The sequence below is a fragment of the Lynx rufus genome, unplaced genomic scaffold, assembly GCF_022079265.1.
Source record: "Lynx rufus isolate CCGP_SWC_20201006 ecotype Redwood Valley unplaced genomic scaffold, mLynRuf1.p SCAF_26, whole genome shotgun sequence".
Taxonomy (NCBI): Eukaryota; Metazoa; Chordata; class Mammalia; order Carnivora; family Felidae; genus Lynx; species Lynx rufus.
The window spans coordinates 4,010,731-4,017,778 of NW_025814841.1; positions in this window are offsets into that span (position 1 = coordinate 4,010,731).

A 7,048-nucleotide genomic window follows, 5' to 3' on the forward strand; every position below is an offset into this window, starting at 1 on the left:
ACAGAAGGTTCTCCCTGTGTACTTCTTCTCCTGCCTTCTAACCTTCACAGATACTTCCTTCCGATAAATCTTTGGCTTGTCTAACCCTGTCTTGGCATCTGTTTGTCAGAGAACCTGACCGGAACCTGGTAGTAGGAGGGGTGCTAGAAAATAAGAGGTCAGATGGAGTTTGGAGACAGGCTCACTCACTGCCTGGCTGATAAAATGGCCCAACTGAGTGGCCCAACTGCTGAAGATTTCAGTGTGAAGACCTAGGAAAAAGTCCAGATGGGAAGAACTACCCTTGCAGGTATGACGATACCAGCATTTTTGTTTAAGTTTATTTATTTATTTTGGTGGGGGGGGGGGGGGGAGAGAGAGAGAGAGAGAGAATGAACAGGGGAGGGGCAGACAGAGAGAGAATCCCAAGTAGGCTCTGAGCTGACAGCTGACAGAACAGAGCCCAACTTGGGGCTCGATCCCTCGAACCGTGACATCATGACCTGAGCCAAAATTAAGAGCCGGACACTCAACCGACTGAGCCACCCAGGCACCCTGATAATTCAAGCATTTGAAAGTGACGAGGGCACAATATCTCCAAGGACAACAGAGTTGCTACTTATTAAAGTGGTACTGGTGCCCGGCCAAAGAATAATGAGAAACTGAGGGCCATTAGTTAAAGGCTAAATGTGAGAACCAGAGTCTGGACTCTGCTAGTTTACAAAGCAGCCCTTACCTCCTGCAGTGAAGGTGTGGACAAAGCTGGGGAGCAGACATAGGACTTGACAGTGGGAGTTGCAGAGTTCCTGAGACATTTAAATCCTCAGCCAATGCAGGTCTGTTTTGCTAAAGAAAGGGCTCTGGTAGGGAAAACACAGAACACTGAAACATGAGGTGGGAGAACTCCAAGGATATTCATATGATTTGGGCAATGCAAACCTCCCTGAACCCCTAGAGCTTGGAGAGGTGGTCCAGCCCTTCCCTGTAAGAGCTAGCACTTCTCCTGTATGGGATGATACCACAGAGGCATCTTCCCCGCAAGGCAACAGTACGGAGCACTCCCTGTCTACACTCTGGACTGCTAGGCCAATAACTGGAGTTAAATTCCAGCACTTCTTGGTTAGGGATATGTTGAGCCTGACAAGAAAAGAAACAGATTACACACCAAAGGAGCCGCAAGAACTAGCGTCTACTGGTGGGAGCCAAGGGAGTACTGCTGGGATTGAATTTCAAGGGGGCAGGAGTTTAATACTGAAAGAGGATGAATCATTCCTTTTGCCATGGGATTTAGCACCTTGGCAAGGACCCTAGGGAAAGGGGGACACTCACTGTTAGGATGGCTCCTAGAAGCCTGGAGAAAGTGCTGGCCAATGGTGAGCCAAGTGGAAACACTGTGTTGCCCTGGTAGCCTGTGGAGGAAGAAATAAAGAGCTGAGGGAAGTTGGCATGATGGATGGATATATTATGTAAGGCCAGAGACGACCGGATTATGTTCATGGGAAAGCCTAAAAGACACACCAGGTGTGGACACACAAAGTCCCCAGGAATGTGCTGGTGAGAGGAACACTAACATCACCAAATAGTTCAGTGCTGGTTCTCCTCTGCAGCCCAGAGCTGATGGTAGGAAGAGTCATCAGGGCAGTGAGCTCATTAAAATCCATCACGATCATGTCCTTGCCCCCCAAACACACCAGTAAGAGAGGTCAAGTGGTGGTGCTTAACCATTAAAAGCTAGGAGGCAGTAATGACCAGCAAGGGTAGAGGGGCAGCCAAATAGCCTTAATCTGCAGGGAGGTTGGGAAATCATTAAAGTATGGTGTCCTTGAGGCAAACAGATGGATATTCATTAATGGTACTCTTTGACATCTACAGCCAGAAGAAGGCAAGAATGGAGGAGACTGAGTGTCATCACACAGAAAAAGTCCAATCTCTTGCTCAGTTACCAGACTCGAGCTGGAACCGCTGATCCGAAGAGGTAGCTGGGTCCCTAAGGGGAGGGACCTTGCAAAACCACAAGTATATGCTATAATGGTTTCTCAAAAGGACCTACGGTCATTTACTTATTGTAACTGTGCACTGGAGAAAGGGGAATATCACGATATTGCAAGGATTATTGGACCCAGGGTCTAACATTTTATTCTCAGACCTGAGGGTCATCATGACCCTGTTAGAATGACAAGTTCTGGGGAATCCTATAAATGGAAAAGTCTAACTTATAGTAGGTCTACTGAGTCCACGGACTTATCCAGTTGTCATTTCCTCAGTTCACCAGTGTATAATTAGAAATGATATAGTTGGGGGGGTGGCAACTGTGTGGCTCAGTCAGTTAAGTATCTGACTTTGGCTCAGGTCATAGTCTTGCAGTTCGTGAGTTTGAGCCCTGTGTCCGGCTCTGCACTGACAGCATGGAGCCTGCTTGGGATTCTCTCTCTCCTTCTCTTCCTGCCCCTCCCCAACTTGCACTATCTCTGCCTATCTCAAAAAAACGTTAAAAAAATGATATACCTGTAGTTGGAATAACTACCTTATTGGGTCCTTGACCATAGGGTAAGAGCTGTGAAAAGAAAAACAAGTAAAAAGAGCCTTAAATGCCACCTCATCCCCCCAACCAAGACAGTATACCGAAAGCAGTATTTATTACACTGGGGGTGGGTGGACAGGCAAGGAGCAGGTATGGTCTCTTCATATCTCCATTTAATTTGCCAGTCTGACCTCTGCACAAACCAGATGAGTTGTGGGGAACACTGCAATGTGCACCACTGCAATCAGTCAAAAATTATAGTGCTGATCCCAATTGGAATTTGTTGGTAGGCCTCAGGTACACGGTATGCAGCTGTCGATTTGGCAAATGTGTTTTCTATTCCAGTCAGAAAAAAAGATCAGAAAGTTCACACTCACATGGAATGAGCAATATTCACTTAATTTTGTCCTAGGGTTTTTAACTGTCCTGTGCTCTCTCATGGTCCAACAAGATCGAGGCTGACTGGACATCCCACAGAGCATTTATACATTGCATTGATGACTTCCTGCTGACTGGACAGGACAAGCAGGAGATGGCTGACATGCTAGAAGTGTTGTTAAGATACATGTGGTCAGAAGGGCGAGAAATTAATCCTATCAAGGTTCAGCACCTGCCACGTTAGTGACCTTTTAGGGGTCCAGTGATCAGGGGCATGCCACAGTTTCTCTTCCAAAATGTAACTGCTGCATTGAAAGGAAGCACTGTGCCTAGTAGATACATCTGAGTTCTGCAGGCAACACATTTCACACCTAGGAATACTTACTGCTTTGGCTCATCTGCTGGGTAATACAGAAGGCTACAGGTCTGGGCTATGGTACAGGCAGCCCTGAAGTACAGGGTCGGAAGCATCACTGGTGTAAAAAGATGTAGTGTGAAGTTTATGGTAAGCCCCAGCGGGAGAATCAGAAGACCTTAGGATTCCAGAGCAAGGCCATGCTATCCACAGTGCAAAATTATGCCTTTTGGGAAGTAGCTCCTGGCACGTTTATTGAGCTCTGATAGACACAGGATGCTTGACGATGAACACCAAATACACCATTTGTCCACAACTGCCCATTTTGGAGCTGAATTTAGTCAGAACACCAAAACATAAAATTATATGAAGTCAGAGGCAGTCCATCAAAAGACTAGAACGCTACATCTGAGAGGACCAAGCAGGACCACAGGGCACAAGGAAGCCATGTGAGCAGGTAACATAGACCTCCATCCGCATCACCCGCCACAGTCGCATCAGGGTCATTTCCCCCATTTGTACCGACAGCCATGGGGGTTAAACCAGCTGAAGGAGATGGATAATGACCAAGTTAACTGATAGGTTGGCTTGGCTCACTATGTGGGCACAAGGCACAAATGGACCATGGCTACGCTAAAGGCACATGAAGGGATGGCCTTGAAAAACAGTGGGAAGACCTTCCCAATGGGTAGATCTATAAGCAATGTACCTGGTTATCATTTTATGCAGAAGTGGCCTTAGGTGAGATTCCTGGGCAGTGGTCAATGACTGGTCAGGGTGTGGAAGGAAGAGGGCCAGGAGATCTGATAAGGAGGTCTGGAGTAGAGGTATATATGGATGAACAAGAGGGAGTCAAGAGTAGATATTTTGTATAACCCATTAATGCCCATCAAAAAAATCCACAATGGAAGAGGCTCTGAACCACCAAGTAGACAAAATAACTCTGTTAGTTGGTATTAGCCAGCCTGGAAGAGGCACAAGGGGCATATGGATGGAATGACTTGTGGCAGAGATAGAGGCTCTGAATGAGCTCAACAGATGAATTCCCACTCACCAAAGCTGATCTAGCTATTGTGTCTCCGACTGTCCAAACTGTGCCAGAGACCAGTATTGTGCTGATATGGCACTATTTATTCCTTGAGGATAACAAACAACCATTGGGTGTCAACAAGACTACAGTAGATCCCTTTGATCCTAGAAGGGCCACCAAGTCATCTTCACAGAGACACCTATGCCGGCATCCCCAGATATCAGTCATAAAGTGTCAGTCAGCACCACTATCTGAGCATTAACAGAATGCCTAATTCACAGGCATGAGTCCCACTCGCACGGTATTCATCCAGGAAATCTACTTCAAAGCAAAGCAGGTGAAAGACTGGGCCCAACCAAAGGACCCCACTGGTCAAGTAACACACACAGTAGAGAAATATGCAATCTCGGGGCGCCTGGGTGGCTCAGACAGTTGAGTGTCTGACTTCGGCTAAGGTCATGATCTCAGTTTGTGAGTTCAAGCGCCGCATCGGGCTCTGTGCTGACAGCTCAGCCTGGAGCCTGCTTCGGATTCTGTCTCCCTCTCTCTCTGACCCTCCCTGTCCCGTGCTCTCTCTCAAAAATAAATAAACATTAAAAAAAATTTTTTTAAATGCAATCTCATAGATCAATGGAATGGCCTACTAATGACATAATGTAAGCACCAGCTCAGATACAATATAGTTGTAGTACCACCTTCTGAATGCAGTAAACCCATCAAATCACAAACCTTTACATGTATCTGAGGACCAAGGGAGAAAAGGAACAGCTCCATCATTCCTAGTGACCTAGTGCTTACCATTCCTAAAACTCTGGCTCTGCAGGGTTAGAAGAACTGCTTATCAAAGGGGTACACACTCTTGCTACGGAACACAGCAAAACTCCAACTGAACTCTTAAGTTATGACTATCATCAAAGTATTTTGGACTTCCATCCAGCAGGCTAGAAGAGTGGTCAGCCTGCTGGAAGAAATAATTGACTTTGACCAGAGGCAGCTGGGGGGAGATAGAAGAAATATATACAGAATGCAGGCAACCCCTTTGGTGCCTGCTGGTATTCCCTTGATTCACAGCAGCTGTTAATGGATATGTGCAGCAACCCCAGTCTGAGAAGGATACGAGTACCAAAGGTTCAGGCTCCTCAGGAATAAAGGTTTACGTCACACTATTAGATTAGCCACCAAAACTTGCCAAGGTGATATAGCTGTGAATGAGGACATTTTAAAACGGATGACAGAAGACAGAGAAGATGAATACCAGTCATGGCTCTTCAGAGGCAGGGGTTACTCACCATTCAACCAGACTCCTTCTTCTAAAAGAGGTGCATGGAAATCACAGAGGAGTTCCTCCCCAAACCTGTAAGAACTGGGTCTGTGTGGCACAAGAGGTGCGAAAAATAGAAATGCTCTGCTCACAGCTCCTTCAAGAGCCGGCTGCAGGAAGTATGGCTGCCACCACTGCATTTGCTGTTAAGGTCATGCTTCCCCACGGCCGCTCCCTGCCACTGACTGAGCACAGTGAGGATACTAGTGCTGGCCCATTCTTGAATACAGGACTCCTCTGACAAGCAACTTTGGTTCCAGGACCACCCATTCAGCCTGGCACGACCTTTCTTAGAACCACGCCGCAGCCTGAGGCTCCTCCCACCCAGGCCTCCTTTCCTCCTCCTCCTCTGTCACAGGTGTCAAGCCTACAGTCCAGACACAAGGCTCTCCCTGTGTACTGCTCCCTCCTTTTTATCCTTTACAGACAGTCCCTGCCCATAAATCTCTTGCACATCTCATTCCATTTAGGCATCTGCTTCTTGAACTACTTCAAACTAACCACGGCTCATGTTTTTGGATCAGTATTTGCATATTTCTTTGAAACTAACACCTGAACTAATAGCAGTGTAGGTGCACAAGATAACTTGGTTCATCTGAAAATCAAGTCATTAAGGCCTACAACAGATCATACGGATTAAAAGGTAGATAGTTGATCTCTTCTCAGCTTTAAGAAAAATATAGTAAAATATTCAAGATACCCAAGAAAGCATAAAAAATAGAATGAGCACACAACTTAAGAGATGACCTCAGTAAAAGGGCTGAAGTCCCCTGTGTATCTCACCCTGTGTCCTCCTCCCACGCTCGGATATTGATCTTTATCATCCCCGTGCGTTTACATTTTTACTACAAATGTATGCATTCTTTTTTTTTTTTTTTTTTAAGTTTATTTTGAGAGGCAGAGAGAGCAGGAGCGGGAGAAGGGCAGAGAGAGAGGGAGAGAGAAAGAATCCCCAGCAGGCTCTGTGCTGTCAGCACAGAGCCCAATGTGGGGTTCAAAGTCACCAACTGTGAGATCAGGACCTGAGCCAAAACCAACAGTCGTACACTTAACCTACTAAGCTACCCAGGCCCCCCCATATATATGCATTCCTGAACGTATATTTTTGTGTTTTTATTTTTTTAATTTTTTTCTTATTTTAGAGAGCGAGAAAGAGCGAGCATGAGGAGGGGGAGGCAGAGGGACAGAGAAAGAATCCCAAGCAGGCTCCATGCTCTCACAACTGTGACATCATGACCTGGACCAAAATCAAGCGCCAGACACTCAACCAAATGAGCCACCCAAGTGTCCCTATTTTTGTGTATTTAAAATAAATCTCTACTTAAAATTTCCTAAAATTGAGGTGATATATATTCATAATAGAGTTTATTAAACTACAATTTTTAAAAAAACAACATATGGCACAAAGAACTATATATGATTTAGTAAGATTGAAGAGAAATCATTTAGCAGAAGTGGATCAAA